Below are 7647 nucleotides of genomic sequence, written 5' to 3'. Positions count from 1 at the left end.
CAGAGTGGCTGCACCAGTTCACATTCCCACCAGCAGTGTAAGAGGGTTCCCTTTTCTCCGCATCCTCTCCAACATTTCTGGTTTCCTGCCTTGTTAATTTTCCCCATTCTCACTGGTGTGAGGTGGGATCTCATTGTGGTTTTGATTTGTATTTCCCTGATGGCAAGTGATGCAGAGCATTTTCTCATGTGCTTGTTGGCCATGTCCATGTCTTCCTCTGTGAGATTTCTCTTCATGTCTTTTGCCCATTTCATGATTGGATTGTTTGTTTCTTTGCTGTTGAGTGTAATAAGTTCTTTATAGATTTTGGAAACTAGCCCTTTATCTGATATGTCATTTGCAAATATCTTCTCCCATCTGTAGGTTGTCTTTTAGTTTTGTTGACTGTATCCTTTGCTGTGCAAAAGCTTCTTATCTTGATGAAGTCCCAATAGTTCATTTTTGCTTTTGTTTCTTTTGCCTTCATGGATGTATCTTGCAGGAAGTTACTGTGGCCGAGTTCAAAAAGGGTGTTGCCTGTGTTCTGCTCTAGGATTTTGATGGACTCTTGTCTCACATTTAGACACATTGTATGTTCTCATTCATTTGGGGAATATGAATAATGGTGAAAGGAAATATAAAGGAAGGGAGAAGAAATGTTGGGAAATATCAGGAAGGGAGACAGAACATAAAGACTCCTAACTCTGGGAAACGAACTAGGGGTGGTGGAAGGGGAGGAGGGCGGGTGTTGGAGGGGAATGGGTGACGGGCACTGACGTGGACACTTGACGGGATGAGCACTGGGTGTTTTTCTGTATGTTGGTAAATTGAACACCAATAAAAATTAATTAAAAAAATACTTTATTGCTAAAAATGTTGTCATCTGAGCTTTCAGCAAGTCCTAATCTTCTTACTGGTAGAAGGTCTTGTCTTGATGCTGATGGCTGCTGACTTACCGGAGTGCTGGGGTGGCCATGACAATTTTTTTAAGATAGGACAACAGGAGTTTTGTTGCATCAACTGACTTGTCCTTTCACAAATGATTTCTCTGTAGCATGCGACGCTGTTTGGCAGCATTTTATTTTATCCACAGTAGAACCTCTTGCAGCACTAGAACCAATCCTCTCAAACCCTCCCGCTGCTTTATCAGCTATATTTATGTAATATACTAAATCTCTTGTTGTCATTTCAATATACTTCACAGCATCTTGACCAGAAGTAGATTCCATCTCAATTTTTTTTTTCCTTTGCTCATCTGCAAGAAGTAACTCCTCATCCACTAAAGTTCTTTCATGAGATTCCAGCAACTCAATCCCCTCTTCAGGCTCTGCTTCTAGTTCTCTTGCTATTTCTGTCCCATCTGCACTTACTTCCTTTACTGAAGTCTTGCCATCCCTCAAAGTCATCCATAAGCAGTGGAATCCACTTCTAACTCCCATTAAGGCTAATATTTTGACCTTTTTTCATGAATCCTGAATGTTCTTTTTTTTAAGATTTTATTTATTTATTCATGAGAGACAGAGCGAGAGAGAGAGAGGCAGAGGGAGAAGCAGGCTCCATGCAGGGCCTGATGTGGGACTTGATCTCAGGACTCCAGGATCAGGCCCTGAGCTGAAGGCAGATGCTCAACTGCTGAGCCACCCAAGTGTCCCCAATCATGAATGTTCTTAATGGCATCTAGAATGGTGAATCCTTCCCCCAAATTATTCAATTTAATTCACCCAAATCCACCTATGGAAGCTGACACCTCATGAAATGTGTTTCTTAAATAACAATACTTGAAAGTCAAAGTCACTCCTTGATCCACGGGCTGCAGAACGGAAGCCGTTCTTAGCAGGCCTGAGAACAACATTTTATCTCACCGTACATCTCCATCAGAGCTCTTGGGTAGTCAGGTGCACTGTCAATGAGCAGTGGTATTTTAAAGCTTTTATTTATTTATTTTGGAGAGAATGAGAGCCCACGTGGGAAGGGCAGAAGGAGAGAGAGAGAGAAAGAGAGAGGGAAGCAGAGTGTGACGTGAGGCTCGATCTCACCACCCTGAGATCACAGCCTGAGCCGAAACCAAGAGTCAGGTGCTCAGCCGACTGCACCACCCAGGCTGTCCAATAAGCAGTGGTATTTTGAAGATCTCAACTGTGGGCTTAGAATATTCGCTAAACCGTGTTATAAACCGATGTGCTGTCACCCAGGCTTTGTTGTTTCATTTATGGAACACAGCATTGCTTTAGCATACGCTTTAGGGGTCCTTGGAGCTTCAGAATGGTAAGTGAACCTTGAATTCAATGTGAAGTCACCAGCCACATTAGCTCCTAATAAAACAGTCTGTCCCTGAAGCCTTGAAGCCAGGCATTGACGTTTCCTCTCTAAGAAAGTTCTAGGTGTCGTCTTTGTGTAGTAGAAGGCTGTTTCATCTACATTGAAAACCTGTTGTTTATTGTAGCCACCTTCTTTAATGACGTGAGCTAGACCTTCTGGAGAGCTTGCTGCAGCGTCGACACTGTCGCTTGCTGCTTCACCTTGCACTTTTAGGTTAAGGACACGGCTTCTTTCCTTCAACGTCATAAATCAACCTCTGCTAACTTCAGACTTTTCTTCTGCAGCTTCTCACCTCCGTCAGTCTTTGTAGAATTGAAGACGGCTGGGGCCTTGCTCTGGATTTGGTTATGGCTTAAAAGTGGAATGCTGTGGTTGGTTTGAGCTGCCATCCAAGTTTTTTCCACATCAGCAATAAGACTGTTTCCCTTTCTTACCATTCTTGTGCTCACTGCAATTGGACTTTTCATTTCCTTCAAGAGCTTTTCTTTACTATTCACAACTCGGCTAACGTGTTTGGTGCGAGAAGCCTAGCACTTGGCCTATCTTGGTTTGGACGTGCCTTCCTTAGTAAGTGTAATCATGTCTAGCTTTTGATTTAAAGTGAGAAGCATGAGACTCTTCCTTTCACTTGAACACTCAGAGGCCATTGTAGGGTTACTCACTGGCCTAATTTGTGTCATTGGCCAATATTGTTGTGTCTGAGGAAATAGGGAGGACTGAGGAAAGGGAGGGAGATGCAGGAATGACGGTTGGTGCAACAGTCAGGTCACGTACAACGTTTATTGACTAAGGATGCTGTTTTATATGGGTACAGTTCATGGCACCCCAAAACAATCACCGTAGTAAAATACCAAAGATTATTGATCACGGATCAACATAACAAATATAATAATGATGAAATTGTTTGAACTATTACAAAAATTACCAAAATGTGACAGATCCTATCGGAAAGGTGGTGCCGATAGACTCGCTTGATGCAGGGCCGCCGCAGACCTTCAATTTGTAAAACAAGCAGTGTAGGGAAAGAGCAATAAGCTGAGGCACAATAAAATGACATATGCTTGCATTTAATTTGCTGCTGTAAGACATGTGACGTTAAGTTTTATGTGTCATTTTGGCGAGGCCACAGCACCCAGGCATATGTTGACTTACAGATGTTGTTGGAGACCTATTTTTAATGCGAGTAACATTGAATTAGTAGACTTGAGTAGGCAGATTAGGTCCCGTGACGTGGGTGGGTCTTACCCAAGCACTTAAAGATCTTAAGAAAAGGACTGTTTTCCTCTGAGGAAGGGGGAATTACACTAACACAATGCCTCTGGACTTGAAGTGCAACTTCACTTCTTCTCTGGCTTTCTAGCCTTGTGGCCTATCCTACAGATTTTAAGCCGTGGCAAGCTCCCCACTCACATGAGCCAATTTCTTAAAATAAAAAACTCTCTCTATATAAATACACATCCTATTGATTTTGTTTCTCTAGAGACCCTGATTGGTACAAGTGATAACACCATCTTGACAGAGTTTTGGGTTTTGTTTGTTTGTTTTGTTTTTTTGACAGAGTTTTAAGAACATTTCGGGAAGGAGAAGTCAGGGACAGATGAGTACAGAATTTCATTAGAAATGATTTCTTAATCTGAATAATTTTAAGCAAGTCTTGCAATTCAAGGAACTAGTTTGCAATGCTCAGAGTTTATGGCCCAGTAGTCCTCTACTGGTGGACGTGTAAATGAGACACGTACTGGCAGGCCGGACACCTGCTAGTGCTGATAGCTATGTTATTTCAGTTAGTTCAAAGTCTTCAAGGAACAAATATCTCTTAGAACAAGCAGCAAAGTTTTTTGCCTAATCTCAGGGTTTGTTGTTGCTGTTGCTGCACAGAAACAGGAAGGAAAAGAAGTTTTTCCAGAATTTGTTTAGAACTAGGACAAGAGAGTGTGTCCTTTCAGTTCTAAGATTTATATGTGGATATAAGAAGCTGGAGATAAAATAAGTAGACGAGTACGAGGCTTTGGAAGAAATAATCTGTTTGTGGTGGCTCCTTAGAAATCAACCTGAGTATTTACTTCTGACAATTGCAAAGGCATCTCATCAGGGAATTACATGCTGGGTCACCAGTCAGCAAGCCAGGTTGCCAGTTCTGATTCCATGTCTCACTCACTGTAGGATTTAGTGAAGTCTCTTAACATCTCTGAGTTAGAGTTTACTTACCTTCATTATGGTATCTTGGCCCAAGGTCTTATTCAATTTTTCACTTCTTGTTATTGTCTCGATGCATGATAGAAGTAGAGAGCACATACCTGAGTGATGTCTCATGGAATGTTACGGAAAGGAAGATTTGGGACACACCAGACAATAATTGATTTCTCTGTGAGTAGTGACTGAAGCATATTGAATATAGAGATGATTATTTGAAGCCACCGTATCCCAGTCATTCGGTATACAGTTGAGTAGCCCTTCCACTGGCCACTATAAGTGAGGAAGTAAGCAAATGCCAGGCTCTTGTGTTCATGAAAATTCAGCCATTCAATGGATGAACAAACCTTTGCAATTGGAAAAGTTGATGTCAAATTCCAGGATTGTTAAATAGCACACAGTTTACCCTGCTTGGCTAATAATACTACTTCTGTCTAATAAGAGAATACTTCTTTTTATCAGAAAATAGGAACATCAGGTTCTGGCAAAACCCAAAAATATCTGTGTACTAAATGGATGTTAGAGAACACAATGTTGAATAGAGAACATGATGTTGAATGTTGACTTTTATAATTCACAATTTTCTCTCTCTCTTTTTCATTCAGGACAAATTTTTGTTTTATTGATTTTCTGCGGGCTGGGATGCAGGGCAGCAAGCACGATATTGCTGCTACTCACAGGGTCTGTGGGCGAGCTTGTTTAGAGATACTTTGTCAGAGTGGCTAAGAGATGGGCCGGAGCAGTCTGAAGTGTTTTAGAGACGTTCTTCTTCATTTCGGTTACATGCTAGATACAGAAAACGCTAGGCTGCATGCTATCCATAATGCAGTTATTTGGTGAAATTAAGGTTGCATTGCACTGCATGCCCTTTACCTGTACAGGTCGATGGCACTTTGGTGACAGGGAGTCCCTGCTGCAGGAATCAGCGGCTGCCTCTGCTCTCCGCCTCCAACAGTGGTCCTGTTAATCATCCTGCCTTAGTGTCTGAGGCAGATAGCAATCTCTCCTAAAAAGCAGACAGATTTAAAGAGGCAGAATTAATTAAAATTGATTCACACACTCTGTCATGTGCAGCTCTGCTGGGAGCCTTTCTTTCAGACCCCCCTCCCCGTTTTGTGATGTTGTACAACAGGGTACAGGTGGGAATCCCTGCCTTGGGATACTAATTATGGAGCTTGAATGGGATTAGCCACAGTGATTGGCAGTGTGATGCATGAAAGGATTTTTAAAATTTACTTCATTTAAGGGATTTCACGTGGGACCAATTCTTTCTTCTAACTTTTATAAGTGGTTATTGAGAAGTTGACAAAGCTGAAAATCCAAGGTCACTAAGGATTATCAGAAAACTTACAAACGAATTACACATTTTAGTAGTTAATTGTTCACGATCATATGCTTTAGAAAGGCATAGGAGGTTCTGGGAAGAAAGATAACAGAAGTACAAGTGGACCGGCGCATATTAGAGTTGTTTTTTTTTTTTTTTTAATGAAGGAATGTGTCCTATAGAATTTATACCTGAACATAGAAACTGGCTAATAAGAAAATAACTTGATGACCACATAAACTTTTTTATGCTCCATGGAACTAACCATTACCAATTTCTATAAAAAAAAAAAAAAAAAAAATGAAGCAATATCACCTTGAATCAAAACAGTCTAATCCTGAACACCATGGGTTATGTTTTCTTCCCCAAGGAAATGGTTGATATAGATTTTAGGCTGCCGTAGCAACAACAAAAAACCCCAAACAGGTAAGCAAGATAAATACTCTCTTACATGTCTCCAGTTTGAAGGCTTCAAGAGCATGAATACTATCTTTGATAGCAGTCCAGAAGAGGGGTCCCGGGGCTGATAGTGTGCCATCCTCAGCACAGCTTTCATCTAGGAGCCCAGATCCTACCTTCTCATCTGCAGGGAGGAGAAAAACTAACCTGTGGGAGTATTACCTCCAGGAAGGAGGGAGGCATGCCTTGAACAGTAGGGCCCTAAACTGGCACGTTTCAACTTTGTTCAAATACCATCAACCAGCCATTAGCCAAGTGCCGCTGCCCAGCTAGACACCCTTTTTGATGAAGGAAGCAAAGGATGGATATCCAAGAACAGACAACATCCGTAGGAAATGAAAAAAAAAAAATAAAACAAAATAAAGGATCAATTAGAATCAACAAGTTGAAAGGCCTGAGTTTTCATTATATGCCCCATTTAATGTATTGGTATCCTAATAAGAGTTAGAAATTTCATATGGAACGTAAATCACAATTTGGGTAACAGAATAAGTCATGTGATATCTTTCTTTCATGTTTCATGTTTCACTGATGTTGAAATAATATTTTATATAAGATGTGAAATAAGTGTAGGAAGCCCTAAGGACTGGAATAGGCCATTAGTATTTATCTTTTCAAGTATTCTTTATTCTTAAAGTTGACTGAAACGTGTCATTCCTTATAACCAAATGAAGGTTTCTGAAGAGAATTTGTTCCTCCTTGAACATTAAAAGTATCACGTGTAACAGTGTTATTGCTATACGCGTAATAGTGCTTCAGTCACTGCTTACCATCTTAACATGTGCTTATTCTTCCAAGAAGCATGTCTAAACTACTGAACACGTGTGAAAATCTGGTTAGGAACTTCGAGTCATACACAGGAAAATAAAAGCAGTAACAGGACCTGTTACTTCAGGGCACTTAAAAATCTGTCATTTTAAATTAAGGGTTTTTTTCGATGAAATTTACAGCATCAGGTTTTCTTAAGGAAGTATTAGTGGAATCATTCAGTTCAAGAATCACAATTCTAATAAAAGCAAAGATCTACTATTACCTTTAGATAAATATTGCATTTTTTGTGATTCTAACTTGCTTATCCAAAAACATAGCATAACAACTTAGAAAAAATTAAGAGTTTCTTCTCTTTTTTTTTTGCAGGCTACATATGAACAAGTATATGCCCAAAAAGTGAAAGGAAAAACAAAGCTTTGATATTTTAGAAATATAATCTTATTTAATTTCCTATACATCTGGATAATCACAGTTTAATAATAGAAACCTTGAGAGGATCCTATATTTGATACAAAAGGGGAATAATGTCAACATGGCTCTGAATTTAAAACTTTTGTTTCTACCAAAAGTGGTTTTATTGTATAAATTAATAGATTTGGCTT

At 40.0% G+C, this 7647-nt stretch overlaps 1 pseudogene; it reads right to left on the bottom strand.

Annotated features, from left to right (window-relative positions):
- Nucleotides 1-857: 857 nt before the first annotated feature.
- LOC121486552 lies at nucleotides 858-2945 on the bottom strand (annotated as a pseudogene).
- Between the last annotated feature and the right edge of the window lie 4702 nt (nucleotides 2946-7647).

This window comes from Vulpes lagopus, chromosome 3, assembly GCF_018345385.1.
Source record: "Vulpes lagopus strain Blue_001 chromosome 3, ASM1834538v1, whole genome shotgun sequence".
In the NCBI taxonomy this organism is placed as follows: Eukaryota; Metazoa; Chordata; class Mammalia; order Carnivora; family Canidae; genus Vulpes; species Vulpes lagopus.
Note: the sequence above shows the minus strand (reverse complement) of the source record. Positions and strands in the feature narration are given on the sequence as shown.